Below are 22,255 nucleotides of genomic sequence, written 5' to 3'. Positions count from 1 at the left end.
AAGGCAGACGCTCAACCGACTGAGCCACCCAGGCGCCCTGTAAGGGAGCTGATATTTTTCAAACCCTCCTACTAGGTATGCTGTATAAATGTTATTTCATTCCATTTTTACAACATGCTTCTGGAAACCAGGTTATCATGCCCAATTTTCCACTAAAGAGTCTAAGACACAGATCATTCAAATAATTTGGCCAAGGTTACATAGCTAGGGATGCCTGCAATTCCTATCCAGGTCCACCCCACAACGGAAGGGGCTATAGGAATGAGGTAGTGAACTCCCTGTTTGGGGGGTATGCAAGCGGCTCTTCTAGCAGAGCCTGCGGAAAGGTTTGTGTCCTGTGTGTGGGTGTGTCTGGGAGGACAGAGAGGGCAGATGACATGTGCATCCTCCCCATCCTAGGAATCTAGGAATTGTACACAATTCCCTTCATTTTGGAACCTGAGGTCCTGAGAGGCTGGAGCTTGGGGATTCTGTAGGGCCGGTAACACCCACTCTTTTAGACCATGAGCTTCCTGCCCAGCCTGGAGGCAATAGTTCAGGGCCCCTGAGGTTGAGATTAGGGGGCTGGAAGACACATAGGTCCCTCAGTTTCCCTTCTCGCCCCATACCCCATCCCCCCGACCCCAGAATGTTCTCTGTCTCCTGTTGTCAGCAAAGGTGCAACCAGGAAGAAGGGAGCGTGCACCTCCTTCCCACAGATGCAGGTTCCTCCTCAAGGAGGCAGGGCTGATCCAGGGTGAGGAGGCAGGGAGATTCTGTGGTGCCAAGTTGAGAGGGGGCAGTTCCCCCTGCCAGGGGAACTCTGGCCAGGGTTGGCCGGCTGGGAACCCTCTTGCCCAGAGCCAGGCCTCAGGACCCAGCATTAAAGCATTTCCTGTACCCGACCCCTGCTCCATGCAGCTCAGTGCTGCCTCCACTCTCCCTGCCTCTAGCCTCAGTTCCCCCCAATCCAGAGGGGTCTTTGTAAAGACTAAGTCATTCCTTTGCTTGAAACTCTCTGTGGCTCCTGCCTATTCTCAGGCGAAAACCCTGCTCCTCCTCCGTCTGGTGCTGGAGGCTTTTATAACCCAGCCTCTGTCAGCCGCACCAGCCCCATCCTCTGTGACCTGTGGTTTCCTGGATGCACCTAACACACGCTCCCAGCAATAGTTCATGGCGCTCCTTCAACCTGGATTCCATTCACACACCTCACCTCCACTTGTTGCAATGACAACTTTTTATCCTTCAGCACAGCAAACTCCAGTGATTAAGAACCTGGCCTCTGGAGCCAGACCACCTTTGTTTCCTCATCTGTAAAATGCGGCGATTAACCCACATCATACAACTGCTGTGAGGACTGAGTCACTTGATTTGTGTAAAATGTTTGGAGCAGCGCCTAGCACAGCAGGGACACTGTGGCGGTATGAGCTACACGGCTCAGCCCAGGTGTGGCCTTCTCCTGAAATCTTCTGGAGGCTCTCTCAGGTCACCAACGGGGGAGGCTGTGCAGCAGGGCAGAGTGGCGGGCCAGGGGAGTGACACTAAGGCCCAAGCCGGGGCCAGGCCTGGGGACCCTGAGAGGGGAGAGATCTGGAAGGGTTAGGGACAGAGGCCAGAGAGACTGGCCCAGAGGGAGTTTGGGTAGAGGAGGGGCAGGCAAGGGAGGCTGGCAGGATGCCTGGAGGAGGAGCAGGTGTGGGGGGAGGGGCACTTGTTGTCAGACATGACAGTGCCTAGGCCTGGCAGGTCTCTCCTCTGGGTCAGGGCCCTCTCCCCCCGCCCCGCCCCTGCCCCTGCCCACCCCAAGCCATAGTCAGTGTCTCCACACGAAGATTTTCTTGCTAATCACTAAGGGTGGAATCTCTGATTCTAGTGAGCGGGGTGGAGACTTCCCCAAGTCTCTCGTGAACTGAGGAAGCTGTCCTTTCCACCTGTTTTAAGACATCCTGGCCTCCACCCTCTCAGGCCAGCTGGGGACTCCATTGCCATGGCCCCTGTCCAGAATGACCCTGCCTGCCCTCTCCCTTCACTGGCTGGTCCACCAACCTGTGAGTACATCTTTCCTGCCCCCCAGCCCCTGCTTATGAAGATAGCCAAATCCCCAGCCCTCTCCCTTGGCCCTCCGCTCTGCCTCTCCTCACCCCCAATGCCCTCGGGGTCTCACCCTCAGCTCCCTAGAGACCAGTTTCCACCTAACTTTGTCCAACACCACTTGCCAGCCTCTCTGTGCCCAGTTCTGGCTGGCCCTGCCTTGTAAGTGACCTGTCAGGCTTCCCTGCCTTTGCTCATGCTGTTATTTCTGCCTGGAAAGCCCTTCCAGAACCCACTCACACTGTACCTCATCTTGCCCACCCCTCCAGGCTCTTCTCAAATGTCACCCCATCTCTGAAACTCTCCCCCTCCATGACCCCCGACATTCCTCACACCCTGTTGGGAATCTGTCCTTCCACCCTCTAACCCAACACATTCCAGGTGCTCCTAGAGGGCTGGGCCCATCTGATTCTTTTCTCTGTCCCAATTATCCAGCAAGAGGCCTGATCCAGAGCAGGTATGATATGAATGAGAGAATGAATGAATGAAGCAAGCACAAGAGGATATAGGAGTCCAGAGGAGGCTGAGCTTTATGACAGTGGCCCTCCTTTCCCTTTTTCCTCTCAGGGCCTCCCAGAGTTGTCCTGACACAGATTTCTCAGCTGCTGACCCTAGGTGGCCTCCTGGGAACACTCCTGGGGACCAGCTCACCTGAGGCCTGCTCCTGGCTCCTGCCCTAGTCAGGCACCCAGACTGCCTCTCTTTCAAGAGCCCTGCCCTTCTCTGGCCAGGCCAGGGAAATGCCAGGGGGAGAGGAACTGGACCTAGGCATTCTGGAGGTGGGTCAGCTGTCTGAGCCAAGCACATTCTTTTATCTCGCTCATCCCTGGCTCAGGTCAACCCTGGGTTGGTCTGGATCAGGAGTTCCTGGTCCTGGTGCCCCCTACTCCCAACCCCTCACTTTGTAGGGGCCAAGCCTGGGCTGAACAGCTTCCACGCAGCATCTTCATTTCACCCCCCCCCCCCACTCCTCAGTAGATGCTGCCATAGAGGTTAAGCTATTCGTTCAAGGTCAGCCAGGCAGGGAGAATGTGGGCTTGATACCAGGGCTCTCTGGCTCTGAAACCTGAATTCATCACAGCCTGGGATGAAGGAGCAGGGTGGGGATCCCCCCGACTGAACCCCGGTCAGGATATACGCGTGCACAGGTGAGGCTGCGCGAGCCTCCCAGCCGTACCTGGTCAGCCCCTGCTCTCAGGCAGGATGGTCAGCGCCTGCTCGGGTCCCTCGCTCAGGAATGCGCAGGCCTGGACCAGGATGCAGGGAATTCTTCAGGAAACAGGAAAAACAGGTGCCCTGGCCTGGGGCTGCACCCAGCTTCTAGCATTTCTCAGGGCAGGCCGCGCTGTGGGCTCTGTGGGAAGTGGAGACAGCATGCACTCTTGGGCTCCTGGTGGCAGAAGTCAGCCAGGCAGGGCCCTCCCAGGCCTGCTTCCGGTGCACGCTTGTCCCAGTAGGAGTGCCCTCTGCCCACCCACACTCCCTAGCTGTCCACCCTCGGCTCACGTGGGCCAGGGCTGGTTGTTCCCAGTCCCCCTCCCCGGGCAGCCCCTTTCACAGGAGTGTGGCTCGGCTGGGGAAGGTCCTCCCCACATCCTGCAGAGCTGAGCTGCGTCTCCAATGCCCCGCCCTCCACCCTGGTCTGTGCTTCAGTCCCTACAGTAGCAGTCGGCACCCTCCTTGCCTGGTATCCACTCGACAGTACTTACGCCAACACACTTTTGCTCAAGCTATGCCTCTATCTGGAATCCTCCTCCTCCCTGTCCCACCTCTAATCATTCCCCCCATAGGTATTATAAACACACACGAACACACACAGCCATGGGCGTACCCAGATACCCAGAGACATACACAGTCACATTCAGATGTATACACAGCATGAGCACACACACATATCACACACACACACACACACACACACACACACACACACTGTCCTAGACAGGGCCTAGAACAGCCTTTAGAAATCACCTGCACCAAACTCCCATTTGACAGAGGAGGAAACTGAGGCCCTGTCACAAGATCTCACAGAGCCAAGACTGGAACGCAGGCCTCCTGGATTCTGGCCCCGGCTCTTGTCTTGTCTCTGAGGCCCTCACACACACCAGGCACAAGGTGTCATTGAGGGAGTGGTTACCTGGTGGAGGGACCCCTCTGGATGTGCAAGTCCCAGCACCCACCAGAACCTCAGACTCATCAGAGGAGAAAAAGGACATCCCCTTCCTTTTTCCATCTGCTTCATTTCCCTACAACAGGGGAATGCGTCTGAGACAGCTAAAGCCAGGTCCCTGGGCTGGAAGCAAAGTGCAAGCATGGGGGGCAGTGAGAAGAGAGGAGGAGACAGCTGGCTGTGGGAAGGGGATAGGAGGTGTGGCCTGGGGAAATGCCCCCAGGCCACTGCTTTCCTAGCGCACCTTGCCCCAGGAGCCTCAGGCTGACGCGGGGCAGCCAGCCGGTAGCCATTTGCCAACCTGCTGAAGAGTCCAGTGACCAAGGAAAGAGCTTCACGTTTCACCCCACTCCACCCCATCTTCTTCTCCTTAGGAGATGCCTTCACTTAACAGACGAAGGTGGAGCAGAGCACTTTCTCAAGGCCATTCCTCCCATTTCTGAGAAGGATCTCTACTATCCATCCTTCCATACTATAAAACTCTAATATATCCTTGACACTGCAGCTCTTTCCCAACCGCGTGTAACCCACCGGTCACTCACCAAGCCCTATCAGTTCAACCAATGCAATGGCTCAGACAGGCCACTGTGCCCCAGCCCATGGCCTCAGGCTTGTGTTTCTTCTCCAGACCACTGCACCAGCCTACTCACTTGTCTCCTCGCCCCGACCCCGTCCCTACAGTCCATCTTTCATACCGCAGTCATGGGTCTTCCTAAAACACAAATCTGACCATCTGCTGTTGAGCTCAAAGCCCTTCCACGGCTCCCCATTGCCGTCAGGCTAATGTCCAAGCTCCTGAGCCTGGCATTCAAGGCCCTGGCTGACCCGACCCCTGCCACCCCGCTAGACAACTCTCCCTCTCTGCCTTCAGCCTCATCTCATCTCAAGCACAGCAAAAGCAACCCCATGGGATAGCAATCCCTATCTTTGCTCAGGGATGCCCTCCCTTATCTTCTAACATATATATCATAACAAGGGTGGAGTGCTTTCTCTGTACCAGGTCCGTATTAGGTAGACCTCTTCTCATTTAATCCTGAGAAGCTCAGAGAGGCTAACTAATCTCTCCAGGATCACAAAGCTAGCAAACTGCAGTCTTGATCTGACTTCAGGAGCTGTGCCCCTGATCACTACATCTAACCTTCCACAGCCCAAATCCTCTGCTCCAGGAAGCTCCCCGACCAGCCCTCTTTGAGCCCCATGGCTCTGCCTGTCTGGTCAGTTCTCTGCCAGAGGGAACACCCTAGTGTTCTAGGACTCTAGGTACTAGAATCTACTCTTCCTGGTATTTCCTCAGAGTGAAGCAGCCCTGATGGTTATTGTACCCATTTCACAAATCAAAACAACAACAACAACAAACTAAGGCCAGAAAGGGTCGCCCAAGATCTCATCCAAGGTCACCAGTGAGTGAAGGGCAGACCACCTGCCCCCTCTACCTGGCTCCACCCCTATCTTTCTCCTTGTAGCCCCAGGCTAGTTAACTCAAAGCCATGAGGAGGGGCTGAGGCAGTTTCCAGGCTGGCTGCAGACTTTCCAGGGTAGTTGGACAACATTCCAGCTTCTCCACTAGGGCAGCTCCAGAATGAATGCACTGCCCACTCCCCCATCCACCTGGTTGGCCCTGTCCAGCCTGGCAAGGCAGTGTGACATCACCACTCTGGAAACCCCTGCAACCTGCCTCTGCTGGGGGTGAGGTGCTATGAGGGGAAACAGAGGACCTGGACCCAGAACACCACTGAGGGGCAGGAGAGGACAGGTGGGAAATCCCAGTTCTGCCATTCCCAGCTGTGGTACCTGGACAAGTCTCAGCTCCACGACCGGAGTCCCAATTTCCTTACAATCTAAGAAGAGCACCCACTGCATAAGGTTGTTGAGACAGTTAAAGGAGATGATTTAGATTCACTTTATGAAATAATTTAAAAATATATGATTTCAGCAGGTGGGGAAGGCAGGGAGGATGGGAACATCCCAGGAAGACAAGACAGGCAGGAAACCCACAAAAATCATGGGCAGAGTAGCAAGGTCACAGCCAGCCTGGCTATAGATCAAGTTTCCCACCTTGAAGGCCATCCTCAGAAGGGAGGGCAGTCCAGGGAACCCCTGCAGGAACTAGACCCCACTATACTCCTTAATTCACTCACCCTTTACAAAGGTTGCCATTTCTATGCCTGTCCCCATGCAGGGCACTTGGGGACTCCAAGGTGGGTTGGACCCTTCTGTGATCTCCAGGAGCTCACTGTCAAGGTGGAAAGTGTAAGGGAGGATGGGGGAAGGCCCAGAAACAGGCAATGACAACTCAGGGTGATCAGGGCTGAAGGAAGCAGAGGCACCAGGGTTGAAGCAGCCAAGAGGGTCCCTAACGGGAATTGGGGGCGGGGTGGTCAGGGAAGGCTTCCTGGAGGAGAGGACACCTGACCTGCATTTTGGAAGATGGAGAGGAGTCAGGTGAGTGGAAAGAGAAGAGAAGCAGAGTGAGCAAAAACCAGAGCAAGAGATCACATAGTATGTCTCGGGAACTGACAGTCATCCCTGTGGCTTGAGGGAAGCAGAGAAGGCAAGGCTGGCTAGGAGGACACGAAGGATCTCGGAAGTTATTCTCCACCCACCCCCAAATATACCCCACAGGGCTGAAGGCCAATAGTCTCCCCACTTTGCTTGGTGTGCTTTCTGCACCACAAGCACTGGGGCTGGTCTGGGGAAATAGCTGAGGGGTAACCTCAGATGTTATCAGCAGGTGCCGTTGCAGTGTGAAGACTTTGCAGCCTCACCCAGGAGACCCTTGGGTTTGGCAGCCCCTTTTGGAGGTCTCTCTTCTTCTTGGAAGCCCCTAGAATCCTGGCTGTGGCGGCCATGCACTGGGAGAACATCTGAGTATAGGTCTCAGATCAATCAGGCTGGCCTCCCATGTTACGGGTCAGCAGACTGAGACCCCTTAAGAGAAAGGGCCTTACTCAAGGTCTGGTGTTCTAATTATATTTAGTGTGGGGCTGGGCACCCTCACCCCCAGCCCTAAGCAGGACTCCAAACTACCTGTCCTTCCTCGACCTAGGATGGCCCAGCCCAGCCCAGTGCTCTAGAGACACACTGCTAACCTGAACCAGTTCAGAACCACAGTGCCCTGGACTCCACCCTGACCTCTCACATCCAAATGCCTCTAGCCAGGCTCAAGAAAAAGAACCCTGGGTTCAGGCTCCAGCTCAGAACCATACATGCTGTGCAATCTTGGTCAAGTCAGTTCCCTTCTCTGAGCCTCGAGTTCTTCACTGATCAAATGGGGAGAATCACCACTCTATCGGACAGCTCCTAAGGGATGAGTAAGACAAGGGGGCAGGTGGTGCTCCATGCAGCTAGCAAATCATGCTCCTGTCCTGATGTGGGGGCTGCGTCTACCTGTCCTAGCAAAGAGACACAGGAACCCTTTTCACCAGGGGGCCCTCCTGGGTAACCAGGAGGGGGGCAGAAGTCACGGTCAGAGTAGGCAAGGAAGGCTCTGGGAAGGGGCTGTGGTCAGGTCTGCAGAGAAGTAGGAAGGGTCCAGCTTGGAAGGAAAAGGGGAGAATTGGAAAAGCCAAGGTAGAAAATAAGTACAGAAGTATAGAACAGGATACAAGTAAGTCTGTGATTCTGAGACTGTCTCACTCTGGGTGCTTCCAGAATTCTGAGTTCATTGGTTCTGACAGTCCAATTCCAAGAGTCTCTGGCTCTAAGTGTTTCTTCAGCTCTGTTATTCACTGCTTCTGACAGTCTTTGGTTTTGAGATTCTCAAAACCACAGGAGTCTGGACTCTCAGAGCAATGTAATCATAGATCACTGTCCCTGGAGCCACAAAGTCTCAGCAAACACTTGCCAGTGTCCCCATGTGCCCAACCACAGAGAGACCCCGCAAACCCAGACTCAGATCAGACTTGGTCAGGAGCTCCACTCTGGATGGGGAGAAAGACACAGACATGGACTAGGTCCACTTTGGTGATTAAGTCACGACCAAGGGAAGCCCAGGAGCCACAGAGCCCAGGGGAACTCCTAACCAGCCTGTGGGGGCTGCCCAGAGGAGGGGTCATTTGATCTGGGACCTGATGGAAGATTAGGAGTTTGGCAGGTGGACAAGAAAGGGAGGAGGGCACTGAAGGCAGAAGGAAGAGCGTGTGCAAAGACTTAGTGGTGTGCTAGTGTGGCCCTCGGGTCATGTGAGACTGGTATGGAGGGGTAGGTGGCACAGAATGTGTGTGGGCCTGAGGGACTCACATGAAAAGGCTTGAATGCCAGGTTGAGGAGCTGGGCCTCTATCCTGAGGACAATGGGGAGCCATGGCAGGGCTTAAGCAGGGAGGGTCACAGTCAGAGTGACCTTGACAATGATGGTGCCACATGCAAAGTGGATAGAACAGAGGGGTCTAAAGGGAGGGAGACCAAGGAGGAGACTACACATGTAATGGTCTAGTGAGAGGCGCCGGTCCCTTAGCCCTGGATTCTCTGAGAGATGGGGAGCATCCTTGCCAGCCCACAGCACAGCCATAGTAAGACTCCTCCTCCCACAGCTGGGGCTGGGGACGCTGGGCACTCACCAGGAAGCCAGAGCAACGCCAGGAGCCTCCCCTGAGGGAGGGGGAGAAGAGAGGGTCATGTGGGCCCCAAGAAGCTTGAAGGAGGCCCTCCTCCCATGCTCCAGGGCCCAAGCAGTATGCTGCCACTGTAAACCCAGTGCCAGGTGCCAGGGTAGGGGCCCAAGGAGGAAGCAGCTGCCCAGGAGGGCCCAGGCTGCCCACCCTCCCGTCAGGGACTCTGGCTACTCACCCTGGACCAGAAATACTCAGGCCTAGGAGACGCTGTAACAGGGGAGTGGAGGAACTCCTCGGCTCAAGCACCAACTGTAGCTCTCCATGGAGCAAGGCCCTCCTCTTCCACTACACACTCACTTCCACACGCTCATTCATTTCCCAAGCACTCCCTGGCACCTGCTCTGTGCCCAGCCTGTGCTGGGTGATACGGATGGAGAGAAAGCAGGCTGGTCTAGTCCTGCAACTGACCTCTAGGATGAGCACAGAGGTCAGGGAAGGCCCCACAGCCAGCCTCGCCCTGTCAGGACCCGATGGCTGGGAGAGGCCAGGACTGAGGACCCGAAGGCAGCCAAAAGGAAGGTGTGGGTCAGAGTGCACCAGCCAGGCCCACAGGACAGTTCAGGAAGAGAGAGGATTTCACTAGGAGAGCCTCCACCTTTTCTCACCGGATCAGCCGGACTTCCCTGCTCCTGCGAGCAGCATGGTTCATCAGGCCACAGGCAAGACCTAAAGTCATGTTTTCCGGGCAAGATTCAAACTTCCTTCAGCCTGAAAGCCAGAGGTGCAGGCCTTACTCAGATGGAACTTCTGTCTCGAACAGGGAGAGGTAAGTTGGGTCAGGGAGACAGAAGCCCTAGCTTTCACCTCGGCTCTGTGATCTTGGGAAGGAAACTCTGAGCCTCTCATTCCTCATCTGCAAAATGGGGGTAATTCCTCCATCATAGGGTTGGTAGAGGATAAAATAAGGAACTTTTATAAATTGTTCCTAGTAAGCTGTCTCTGCAGAGGGGGCAGAGGGGGAGGAAGGCAGTCGGTAGTTAAAATTCCAATAACTAGCACAACCCTTGTTACTGCAACCATGTTCTAGTATCTTCAAAATGCATTTAAGTCTCTGAATATCACACTTCTCCCTGTGCATTGTACTCCACTGCTTACAACGCCCTTTCCTGACTACTGTCTTAAGAATCATCATAGCAACCTTGCATTTGAAGGTACAAGGATCGTCACGTCCAATTTACAGATGGCAAAACTGACACCTAGAGGGGCACGTGGCCTCTCTAAGGGCTACAGCCAGGAAAGAAGCCAAATCAAAGCATTCACCCATGAGGCCTTGGTGATTTCTCGTACTCTTTTAGCTGGTCCTTAGCGGCTCCAGAAGCCCCAGAGCCCTGTGCATCCTGGGCAGGAAGAGGATAGGAATGGAGGGGTCATACCCTCACTCTGTAGCCCAAGCCTGCCAACCATTTATGAAGGTCGCCTAGTGTGATCCTCCAACTCCTCTGGCTAGACCCCAGGACATTCCAAGGCAGGAAGAAGAGGAGGTTGACAGTTCTTTCGTGCGGTGGCCTCCCCAAGCACATACTCTCGACACAGGACCTTACCAGTGCTGGCCTCCTTTTAAAGGCTGGCAGGGCAGGAACTGCCCCAAGGTCACCCAGCAAGTTGGGGGAAGAGCTGGGATGGGATCAGTTGCAGGTCTCCTGGCTCCCACTGGGGGAGGGAGAGTCCTAAGTGTCCCCAAATTCCTCACCCTGAGCACCTAAGGGCTGAGGGAAGTGTTTGGCCGAGGGATCAAGGGCTCAGAGTATAAATAAGGCCTGGATGGTTCTGGTGTCTCTATCTGACCTCCTTGTATAGCACTACTCAATCCATTCTCCACCTGGCAGCCAGAAAGATCTTTCTGAAATCCTGCTTTAACCATGGATGTTCCCTGTCCATAAACATTTCATGGCTCCCTGTGGCCTTCAGGATGAAATCAAAGTTTTCAGCTTGCACACTCTGGGTCCTGTAGTGTCCCAGAACACACTGTTCTGACAACCTATGTCACCTACCTCAATGACTGGATTCTAGTTTCCTCTACTTTGTGATGACACGGAGCTCCACTGTAGACATGCCTTCCCTGGAAAAGATGGGGGCAGGGGTGCAGGGGTGCAGGGGGGCAGGGGATAGGGGTTGCTACTGCTCTCTCAGTTCAGCTCAGCCCCGTGCAGGGTGCTGGCAAAAGAGAAATGACCAAGAGCCACTTTCTGCCCTCCAGGGGGCCCCAGACATCTGGACCCAGAGACCATAACAGTCCAAGGTGGAACCAGGGCTGTCAGCACTGGGACTTGAAATAGTCAGAAGAGGCTCCAACCGAACTGTGGGATCAAGGAAGGCTTCCCCAATGAGGGGAACTCTGAGCTCGGCCCCAAGCCTGGGTAATTCTCCAACTGAGGAAGATGAGGCTAGGAGGGCATTTCAGGCAGTGCTACACGCGATCACTGGAGGGTGATGGGTCAGGCAGGAGAAGGGGCTGGAGAGGTTGGCAAGGAGCAGTTCTTGGAGGCCCTGAGTCCCAGGTTAAGGAGTTCAAGCTGGGTCTTGCTAGCCCAGGGAAGAGAATAGCTGAGATATGGGTTTCAGGAGGTTTCCTCCAAGGACTGACCCCACTGGGATACCCAAGCATTGGGCCTACCCAGAAGGACACTGGTACTGAACATGACCCACACCTCAGCAATTCAACAGCCCTTAAGTTCCATAGTATTATTGATCCCCTTTCACAGATGAGGCCACTAAGTCTCAGAGAAGGTCACACAGTGGCCAAGGCAGGACTGGAACATAGGTTTGAGTCTCCAGAGAGCTTTTGTGGGCCCTGTCTGCTTAAATAATCTCCTTCCCAACCACTCCCACACACAGATAACTGAGACTTTACCAGGACCCCACCCTAGCCTTCAAAGCTCCCCATTATTCCCGCCTAGAGCCCCAAACAAACCGGGCACCTCAGGCTGCTGGCCCAGGGAAGCTGAGGATGCCATGCTGAAAGGAACAGCGCCACCAGCCCCACAGACCCCAAACTGGCAGTTTGAATCCACAGCTGGGCCTGGCCCTTGGGTCTGGCTCCTGGGGAAGGGGGGGGGGTGGCAACCCGCCGCGGACAGTTGGGGAGAGGAGGGAGGGCACTACCTTTCTTCAATCTGACCCTGCCTACAGCACCGCCTTCCAGATTAAAACTCCCCTGAGAGAGGCTTAACTGTCCTTCCAGGCCACTGTCCCAGCCCCCACGCCCCCCCCCAACCCCGCCCCGCCCCCAGTCTTACGAGGCCCCGGCGGGATGCGCGCCCAGAGTGCCCCTGGGTTGAGGGGGCGCAGCCGGCCTCTAGGGGCTCGCGGGTCTCCGGGGCGCTGGCCCACGCCTCGGGGCGCTCACACCAGAGCACGCACACAAACAAGTCCCGCAGGTTCAGCTACCCGACCCGCCCCGCCGGGGCGCACGCACTGCCCCACTGATACTCAGACTTTCCCAAAGACGCCGACACACACTCACCGGGGTATCCGATCGCGCTCCCGGAGCTGGACGCGCCGCTGGCGACGGAGCCCGCCCACGGCCCCACCGGCGCACTCGCACGGCTCCGAGCCGCGCGCCACGCGGACGGCCACGCGCACGGCTCCGCCGGCCCAGCGCCGAGGGGGCAGCCGCCGCGTCCCGGGCGCGCCTGCCGACTCTCCCCGCCTCGGGTCCCTCCAGGCGGCCAGCCCGGCACGTCGGCGGGGCGCTCGGCCGCCCGGCTCCCGCCGCCCGCCGCCGCCGCCGGGACCCACGTGCCTGGAGCCCCGCCCGCCCCGCCTATAGCTCCCTGCCCAGGCCCGGGCAGGCCGGGGCGGGGCGGACTCTGGGCACAGCCTGGCACCGCCCCTCCCACCAGGACGGACCCCGCGCCAGGCGCGCAGGGACACCGCGGCGATACGCGTGCAGCGGCAAGGCGTCGGCGGCGACTGACCTAGCGCCTGGCGGGACGGAGGCCGCCCGCCTGCCTCACACGAGATGTGGGCAGGTTTTCAGAGACACTAAATTGGCGGAGTTGGTCGGCCACCTGTGTGGCTCCTGTCGCTGCGCACCGCGAGACCTTTCAGCGAGCCCGCGCCCTCTCCTGCCAGGTACCTGCTCGGAGCACCACGCTGAGAACTCGCCTCCCTGGCTTATGACCCGGAGGCGGAGGCGGGGGAGGGTGTCCCCATTGCCTAGAGAGGAAATACATTCCGGGTCCTGCGTCTCTCCAGTTCCAGAGCGGACGGGGCTAGGGGGAGAGCCTCACCTGTGCTCCCTTTCCTGGGCCTGATAGACCCTAGAAATTTCCTGAACAGCTGGCTTTTTTTCATCCCTCCTCTTGAGCGGCTTCCTTTGAACCGCCTTCTCAGACTACACACAACACTCCCTTCTCCGCTTCCAACCCCACTCTGATGGCCTTCTCTGGTCAGGGACTATGTCTGTGCGTTTTCTAGACTGTGAGCCAGCGCCAGGAGGAGGAAGGCCTGCAGCCCGCACCAGCGTTCCCAGGAGTTGCTTAATACTTGTTGAACACTGAATGGATGAACGGATGAATGCCCGCCCCCCCCCCCCCCATTCTGGTGTAGGTGTCAGGAGTATAGCTTCAGCACTGACTCCGGGAGACCTTGACCCCTAGTTCCAGTCCCTCTCGAGGCCTCCTTTTCTGTGACAGAGGCAATCACAGCGTTCATCCATCTGGGGCTTTGGATAGTGGGTGTTTAGAAAGTGTAGAGGAAGCTCCTTTCTGTGGCGGAGGAGCTTGCCCAGGGCCCTGGGGCCCTGGGTCCTTCTGGGCTCCAGGTCAGCTGACTGAGGTCTGGCTCCTGGCCCCCGGAGGGGCCCAGAAAGGGCCCAAGAAGGATACTGGCTGCAGTCTTGCCAGGAGCAGAGTGGACACACAGCCCTGTGTGGCTGAGCTGCCTCTGCAGTCCCCTGGGGACCTCCTCCTGGAAGGCACAAAGGCCTCTTGTCCAGCTTCCTCCACCTATTGTCCAAGCTGGTCCATGCAGCTTCTAGGGGGCTAGGAATCCTATGGCTCCCATTTATGGAGCCCAGGCCTCGGGGTCCCAATGTGGGGAAGTCCCCTGGTCACTGGAGGCCCCAGCCAACACCCCTTTCTCCTCTCTCTCCCAAGCCTTCAGACCTCTACTGTAACTACTACTAAGCTCAAGAGAAAAAATTCCTCTGATACCAAGATGAGGAGCCAGGGCTCTGCCTCAGTCTCCAGCCGCCTGGAAAGTGGGTAGCCAGAGTCCTGCCCTGCTCTAGGCCAACGCCCTTACTTTATGGTCAGAGAAACTGCATTCCTGAGACGCCCCGAGGCGGAGCTCCCACAGCAAGTGACTTAGGCCTGAGAAACAGAAGAAAGGGACATGTCCTTGAACCCTACAGCCTTGGGGTCTTGCCTCACCTCTCCTATGACTCTGAGCTTCAGTTTCTTCTTTTGCAAAATGGTAATATTCGCTTTCTCACTGGCCTGACTGAAGTTCTTTTTTTTAGGGTTTTGCCCATCCTCCTGAGCTGCCCGGGTTTGAAGGGTTAGTATCTCTTCTAATGAGGGGCTGGAAATCTGGGTCTCTTGACATGTTCCCCTGACACTGTCATCAGTGGGCTTGAGAGATCGAGTCCAGTAGGTTCCAAATCCCCCAGCTGAGTACCCCCCTACTTGGGGTGGCCTCAGGAGCCCCCATCCACTGCAACCTAAGTGCCCTTATTTTTATCTTCATACTTATTTACATTTCCTGGCAATAGTTTTTTGAGAAAATATAGACGTTTCTGTGGCTGAAAGATTTTAGACCCATTGACCCCCGCCAGGAAATTGAGGCTCAACAAGTCCCACAACAAGCCCTACACAAGGCCCTCTCTGGAAGGTCGGAGGGGCCTCCAAGGAGCCTCCTTGGAACCAAGCAGCCCAGGCAGACGGGTAGTGAAGATCCAGGCATGTAATGGTCCCCAAGAGGAGGGTTAATGGAGCCGTGGGAGGGAGCCGGTTGCAGGGTTCCATTAGCAGCAGCAGGTCAGGATGGGGAAGGATGAGCCCAAGAGCACTTCTCCCCATGCATTAGGAGGCTTCCTGTCTCTCCGACCCTGAGGAGGCTCTTGGCGTTCTTAAGCCTTCTCATCTTCCGTCTCTCTACTTCTCTCATCTCCCCCGAGAAAACTTTCTGCTCTGAGACTCGGTGCTGGGAGTGAAAGCCCCTGCCCTCGCTCAGCGGGGATGCTTCCAAGCCCTCCTTCACAGGCCAAGGTGGGGTATCTGTCACCCCTCCCAGCCATCGCCTGCCTCACACCTTCTGTGGCTCCACCACCTTCTTGAGAAAGCCCACCTCTGCAGCCTGCCACGCCAGGCCCTCCCACGTCTCCGCCTCACTGTCCGCCTCAGCAGCCATGCTGCAGTGTGGGGCCCTCGCTCGCTCCTGCCTGGCACTTGCTGCCCCGCTTGCCGGCAGTGTCCCTTCATGCTCCTCTGCCCTCGACTCCTTCTCTTGCCCCGCCCCCCATGGCTTCTCTAAGGCCCAGCCCAGGAGCCCCATCAGGTACCTCCCTTTGTCACACCATTTACCCCAGGGTTAGCGTCCCCTCTAGTGGGCGTCTCTTTGAAGACAGAGCCAGGGTCTTCCTGTTCATGGTTAAATGCCCAACACCTAGCATGGTCCCTGTCACCAGTCAGCCCTCATGAATATTTGTTATGTGAGGGAGTAGGAACTTGATTTAGTGATCACCTTTGTGCTGCTGGTCATTGTGTGCAAGTATCTCCTTTAGTCTTCCCCAGAACCCTGTGAGGTAGGTGTTATCATGACTATTTTACAAATAGGGAAACTGAGGTTCAGAAAGGGGAAGTGAATGTCCAAAGTCACAGTGAGTCTGCGGTGGGTCCCCTGACCCTGGAACTCCCAACCTGCTGGGAAGGAAGGCCCTGCTGAATTCCCGGAGCGATGGCTGAGCCATGGCGTTGGGACCCACACTGGTGGCTCTGATTACATAGGGCTGGGCTGGCTCCAGCAGCCTGGTCTTGCTCTCTGCACTGCTGCATCAGCCTGGACCATCCTCCCTCCCTCGCCAGCTGGCTGGGAACCCAGGCTCCTCAGGTTTCCCAGGCAGGGGCAGGTCCCTGATGCCAAATGCAAACTAGATGCTCTGGCTCTTGGCATGCCAGGATGCAGGCACCCAGGGGAGGCAGCCCAGGAGGCAGGAAGCCTGGTCCAGACCCGGGCAAGCCTCCCCTCCATCTCCACAATAGCAGGACCAGCTACATAATCTGTGGGACCCAGGGCAAAATGAAGATGCCCTTGTTCAAAAACTAATAAGGATTTCAAGATGGGACAGCAACGCAGTAAATCAAGTGCAGGGCCCTTCAAAGTGTGGGGCCCTGCGTAACCATATAGGTCACACATGCATGAAGTCAGCCCTGTCCTCAGGCCTCGGTTTCCTCATTTGTCAAATGGGAGAATGACAGCCACGTGGCCAGGCAGTAGACAGGACAGGGTTGGAGATATAAGTAGGAGGTTCAGAGAAGAGCATGGATGTTGGGCAGGGGTCCCCATGGACAGCATCTGTTGCTTAGGTCTCAGCACTGGGTAGCAGACCAGTTCTTGCCAGGAGTTTGATTCCTCACCCAGCGTCTTTTCATGGACCCAAAAGTAAGGCTCAGAGAAAGAAAACAACTTGCTCAGGGTCATATAGAGATTCAGTGGCAGAAGCCAAGATTAGAGCCCTAGCTATCTTTCTGCAAAACTGGTACTTTTGTGACACAGGAGAGAGAGAGAGGGAAAGAGAGAAGGGCAGGAGGGAGGTGGTGGTGGGGGCTGCTCAGGACAAAGAGGGCCACTGTGCAGACACAAAGGCCTGACCACAGAGGCCCCTGTGTGGGCTGGGCCAAATGGGGGGGGGTAGGAAAGCCCCATGGTGACTGAGGGAGGTGCCAGGAGCTGCCTCCCAGACCCTGGTTGTGGTGGGGGTGGAGGGGCCACACAGGAGCCAGGAAATAGATCAAGGAGGAGAAACAAACAGGGCTGAGCTCCCCCCAGCCCCAGGCCTCCAGGGCCAGAACTGCACACCCTACTTTTCCCTGACTCCTCCTGGACAGCCTGCCAACTTAAGGAATCCCCCCTCCTACCACCTACCACCCCATTGTCCCCCACCTCAGTGAGGGTGAGGCTCAGGCAGCTGACCATCTGACAGTCCCAACTTCACAATCTTGCTCAGAAACTTCTGGCTAATCTCCATCACCCACAGGAGGTTGAAGCATAAGCTTCTTGGTGTATCATTCAAGGCCCTTTGTGACCGGCCCCAGTGACCTTTTCACACTCCCCAGTCGCTACTCCCCATTAGCCCTCCACACCCTGGTCATGTGGGAAGTCCCAGATTTCTTCAAAGCACTTGGTGCTTTCACACACACACACACACACACACACCCCTGCATTTGTTCATGCTTTTCCTTCTTCCTGGAGTGTTTTTTTTGCTGGCTGAGTTCTTTCTCCCTCATGAACCAGCTCAAAGGCCCCTTCAACCAGGCAGCTTTCCTCAGCCCCCACAGTGGGACTTAAACTTCACTCTGCCACAAATGTTGGATTTACATGTTCTCTTGCTTATCCCTCTCTGGCCTGAGCTGTAGTTTAGGTCCACAAAGCCTACCTGGGGGAGGGGCCTTTGAGCTGGGCCTTGAAGGGCAGGTGGACATCACTAGCAGACAGCAGTGGTGGGCAAGGAACAAGAGCTCAGGGAACCAGGGATACCACCCCTCTCTCAAACATTTTAGCTGGATCAATCTATTTGGTTCCTGAGTTCAGATAGCAACGGGTCCATAGTTCAGAATCACAGGAGTCGAGTGTCCAGGACTGAGGGAGGAGAGGTTGTCAAGGGGTTGATAGACTCCAAGTACCAAGTCAGTACAGGTTTTATATGTCTTACTACAGAATTTTTTTAAATGCACCTGAATTTATTTCTCAGTTTATAGTAGTTTACTAAGTAACTCGTTTCTGCCTTTATTATTTTCTTTCTCTTAATAAAGAGTAGCTTTTATGTTGGGGTAGCTTTTCTGTTCTTTTTCTACTATTTTATTAAAGTGAATACTTATTTTGGGTATTGTCATTCTGTTTAAATAACATAAGCATTTAAGGCTATGCTTTCCCACTGATCTCTGCTTTGGCTCCGTTACCTGTGTTTTTATATGTAAAGTTTTCTTTAGCACTATTTTTTAAATAATTGCATTTTTAATTTTTCTTTGACCCCAATCAGAAGTCTTTTTAGGGGAATATTTAGGTTTTGTTGCTGTTTCTTGTAATTATTCAAACTTGGGTTATGAATTTCTAGTTTTATTTGCAGAAATATAAGGGACATTGGTTTAATTGAAGTGTGGAGTTTGTGTATATTTTATTTTTTGGAATTCCATTTTATGCGTTCTATGGATTTTTAAAAGGGAGATATGTGTTCTCTTTTGATATTTTATTAGTCTAGTTGTACTATATACACATGCATATTTTTTCAAATAAAGCATATCTATATTTATTTTTAGCTTATATAACCTATTAGGCTGATAATGATGTATCTCTTACTCCTTTTTTTGTTTACATCAACCTGTCCTATTTGTATTTTATCTATTTTGATGCCCTATTAGTCAATACATTATAGAAAGTCTTTCTGGGGCACCTGGCTGGCTTGTCAGTGGAGCGTGCAACTCTTGATCTCGGGGTTGTGGGTTCAAGCCCCACATTGGGTGTGGAGATTACTTAAAAAATAAAAAATCTTGGGGCACCTGTATGGTTCAGTCAGTTAAGCATCCAACTCTTGATCTCAGCTCAGGTCTTGATCTCAGGGTCGTGAGTTAAAGCCTCATGTTGGGTGTAGACATTACTTAAAAATAAATTTTAAACTTAAGAAAAGGGATGCCTGGGTGGCTCAGTCGGTTAAGTGTCTGCCTTTGGCTCAGGTCATGATCCCAGCGTCCTGGGATTGAGCCCCACATTGGACTCCCTGCTCAGCAGGGAGCCTGCTTCTCCCACTCCCTCTGCTGCTCCCCCTGCTTGTGCTCTCTCGCTCTCTCTCTGTCAAATAAATAAATAAAATCTTAAAAAAAAATAAACGTGAGAATGTGAGAAAATTTACCTTCAATAGCATAGCTTATTTATATCTATTTCATAAATGATGTCTCATTTTACTTCTTTATTTTTGTGCTTCCTTATTGCTTTGCTATACATTCTAGGCTTTTCTTGTTTTTATCTTCTATAATGCTTTGGAAAGTAGAACTCCAATTTGTTAATTGTATAAACCTTTAGATTAGTCAAGCACATATATTGAAATCCGTATGTATCCAATTGCCAAGTCAATAAATGTCTTACTGAGTACGTGCTAGCTACTGTACTAGCTGTTTTCCCCAAGTCTGTGCTCTTGTCTGCATTTACAGGTGAGGAAACAGAGCTCATAGCACCAAGTAGCTTGCCTAAGGTCACCCAATAATATTTGATGATCTCTTCTGGGTGATGAGAACTTTAGCAGGCTTCAGCCGTTCAGGACCATCCCTGGAGCTGGAGAGGAGGAAATCTCAGTTAAATAACATTGCTGAAAGTGAGGGAGGGATGACTTCTTTGAAGTAAAATCCCCACAAGGACTTAAAATGGATTTCACAATGGATTCCTCACAATCCTGCAATATCAGTCTTGGACTTGGGGGCATGTGGGTGGCTCAGTTGGTTGGGCATCTGACTCTTGGTATTGGCTCAGGTCAAGATCTCAGGGTCGTGGAATCCCGCCCCAAGTTGGGCTCCAGGCTCAGTGCACAGAGTCTGCCTTTCCCTCTCCCTCTGCTCCTCCCCCTGCTCACAGTCGCACGTGCTCTCGCTCTCTCCTTCTCTAACATCAACCAATCAATTTTTAAAAAAACCCAAAGTCTTGGATTTCCCCCAATTTGATAGGTGAAAACGCATGTCTTACTACTAATTTTGGTTTGCATTTCTCTTAGGAGTGAGAGAAGCATCTTTTCCTTCTTGAGAGCCATTTGTATTGCCATTTCTATGAACTGCCTATTTATATCCTTTGCCCACTTGGGAGGCACCCAGCAAATAACCACTATATCAAGGCCTCCTGGGGTGTGTGTTTGTTTTGAGAATACCAAACAGATGACTTTTAGAGTGTTATTCTGTTTCTTATAGAAAATCATTTCAGAGATAATAAGCTCTTCATGTGAATCTTCAGAACAATTTTCTTCCTCCTTGTGTGTAGGTAGGATCTTTTCATAGGTTCCTTATTGATTGTTTTTGTTCACTCTCTTGACCAGGCAGAAATAAAGCCAGGCCAGAGAACACCTCCTCACCCTCTCAACTTTATGTGGCATTACTTCAAAGCGATGGAAGTCTTAGTTCCACTATTAGGCAGACAGTGTAGAAACAGAAAAAGAAAAGCTGATGAGGTGGATTAGGGATATGTCATCACCAACATTATTAACATTCACTGGCATTTAAACAGCAGTGCCAAATATATGTATATAGTATTATATAGATATTTATATATAGAAAATATACGATGCTATTTTGTATATATAGTATATATAGTGTATATTGGATACATGTAAATTTACATATAGGTATGTGTGCATATATATGCTGAATATATATATATATACACACACACACTAAATTTACACACAGATGTAAATTTAGTTGTCCCAACAACCCTCTAAGATTGGTACTGTTACTATACTCATTTTACAGATGATAAAGGTGAGGCACGGAGAGGTGATATTACTGCCTAAGCTCACACAGCTAATAACTGGTGGAGTCAGTACTCTAACTAGGTTTTCTGGTCTCAGAATCTGGGTCCTCAACCACTCGGACTGGCTTAGAACATATCCTGTGTTGTCAGAGTATGACTGAAGGTCCATTTAGTCAGTGGGTCCCTGATAGAAGAGTAGACAGTGGGTTGGGGCACCTGGGTGGCTCAGTCAGTTAAGCATCCGACTCTTGATTTTGGTAATCAAGATCAGGTAATAATCTCAAGGTTGTGAGATCAAACCTCACATCGGGCTCCGTGCTGGGCATGGAGCCTGCTTAAGATTCTTTCTCTCCCTCTTCCTCTCCCTCTGCCCCTCCTCCCTGCCTTAAAAAAAAGAGTAGATAGTAGGGATTCGTTTGTTTTATCGACTTTGGAAGCCGTTGGTTCTTCATTCACTAATTCACTTAACCCTCTGATTCATTCATTTAACAAATATTCACTGAGTGCCTACTATAGGCCAACTTCTGAGCTAGGTGCCAGAGACACCAAGACAAATTAGATGTGGTCCTTGTCTTTAAGGAACTTGCAGTAAAGAAAGGAGAGGGACATGTCAGTTAATGACACCATGTGACACATACTGTTCTGTTTCAGAGGGAAGAGCAGGTAGTGTTGTCATCCAAGACTGTGTTTCTCAATCTGTCCCCATTTGTCATCTAGTTAATTTCTCCCTTGTACTTTGCCTTGTGATCTTCTCTTATCTTTAACGTGTATAGTAATCACTGTAAGTTTTGTATTTTTGCTTATCTTCCTGATCATTTTCACAGAGAGTAGAGAGTGGGCTGATCAGTCATAGCTGCTATCACTTTTTCATCCCAGAAATGTGGCCTTGTTCCTGTGAGTGATGGGGAGCCAGGAAGGGTTCTGAGTAGGGCAGATGGGCCAATAAATGGACTGAGGGAGATGACGAGGTAGACAGGGCAGTGAGCAGGCTGCTCAGTGGTTTGGTGAAGGATGAGATCTGAGCAAAGGCTGTGGCTGGGGAAGAGGAGGAGAATATGGATCCAAGGAATATTAAGAAAATGGGATTAAAGGGACTTACTGATTCATTCAGCACTCTTTAATGAGCACCTCTTAAGTGCCCCGCACTATGCCAGGTGCCAGGAATATGGCAGGAAACAAGATAAACACAATCCCTGCCTTCATTGAGTCTAGAAGGGAGAGATGAACAACTGGAGCTTTTTCAATAAAAGATGATAAATGATGTGACAGGAGAAGTAGAGGGCACTACAGGGAAACAGAAGGGGGACATAAAGGGGTGTGAGGGAGGAGTCCAGGCTGATGCCCAGATTTCTGCCTTGGCTGTAGGGATAGGTGCCATTATCGGAGCCAGGGAATCCAGAAGGGCAGAGCCCCATGGAGATCTCATGGAGTCCCTCCAGCCTGAGACAGGCAGGAACAGGGAAGGTGGTGAGCAACTGACTGCTGAATGAAAAAATACATGAATGTGGGCATGTGGCTACTCCCTAGCCCCCAGCTTGACCCTGAAAGAGGAAGGTGGGGAGTGAAAGAAACGAAGTTTCAGGAAACCCAGCGGTTACTCAATGCCCACAAACCTCTAGCCCCTCCTCAGTTACCCAATGGGCCACATGAGACCACCATGACTCTCTCCTAATGTGCAGGGACCAGAGCTGGGCCTCCGTGGAGCAGTGTATCTGAGGTGTGGGCAGCAGGCT

At 53.0% G+C, this 22,255-nt stretch overlaps 1 protein-coding gene and 1 long non-coding RNA gene across 9 annotated transcripts in view; one reads left to right on the top strand and one right to left on the bottom strand.

The window, feature by feature from the left end:
- P2RY2 (purinergic receptor P2Y2) overlaps nt 1-13,304 on the bottom strand; it is a 24,538-nt gene extending 11,234 nt beyond the window's left edge. The window contains exons 1-3 of one of the 6 annotated variants that reach the window (XM_078058520.1): nt 12,316-12,564; nt 10,844-10,911; nt 3,248-3,424 (exon numbers count right to left, since the gene is read on the bottom strand). The gene's annotated coding sequence lies outside the window, so the exon portion shown is untranslated. Of the gene's footprint in view, nt 1-3,247; nt 3,425-9,457; nt 10,821-10,843; nt 10,912-12,315; nt 12,565-13,084 lie in introns of those variants that run through there. The other 5 variants (XM_078058522.1, XM_078058518.1, XM_036119473.2 and 2 more) reach the window with 5 other exon arrangements.
- Nucleotides 12,701-22,255, top strand: part of LOC118552848 (uncharacterized) — a 22,408-nt gene continuing 12,853 nt past the window's right edge. Inside the window, exons 1-2 of one of the 3 annotated variants that reach the window (XR_013442458.1) lie at nt 12,701-12,926; nt 13,952-14,270. This is a non-coding gene — a long non-coding RNA (uncharacterized LOC118552848). Of the gene's footprint in view, nt 12,927-13,951; nt 14,271-14,316; nt 14,355-22,255 lie in introns of all 3 variants that reach the window. The other 2 variants (XR_013442459.1, XR_013442456.1) reach the window with 2 other exon arrangements.

This window comes from Halichoerus grypus, chromosome 11 (assembly GCF_964656455.1).
Source record: "Halichoerus grypus chromosome 11, mHalGry1.hap1.1, whole genome shotgun sequence".
NCBI lineage: Eukaryota > Metazoa > Chordata > Mammalia > Carnivora > Phocidae > Halichoerus > Halichoerus grypus.
This window is presented reverse-complemented; position numbering and strand designations above follow the sequence as displayed.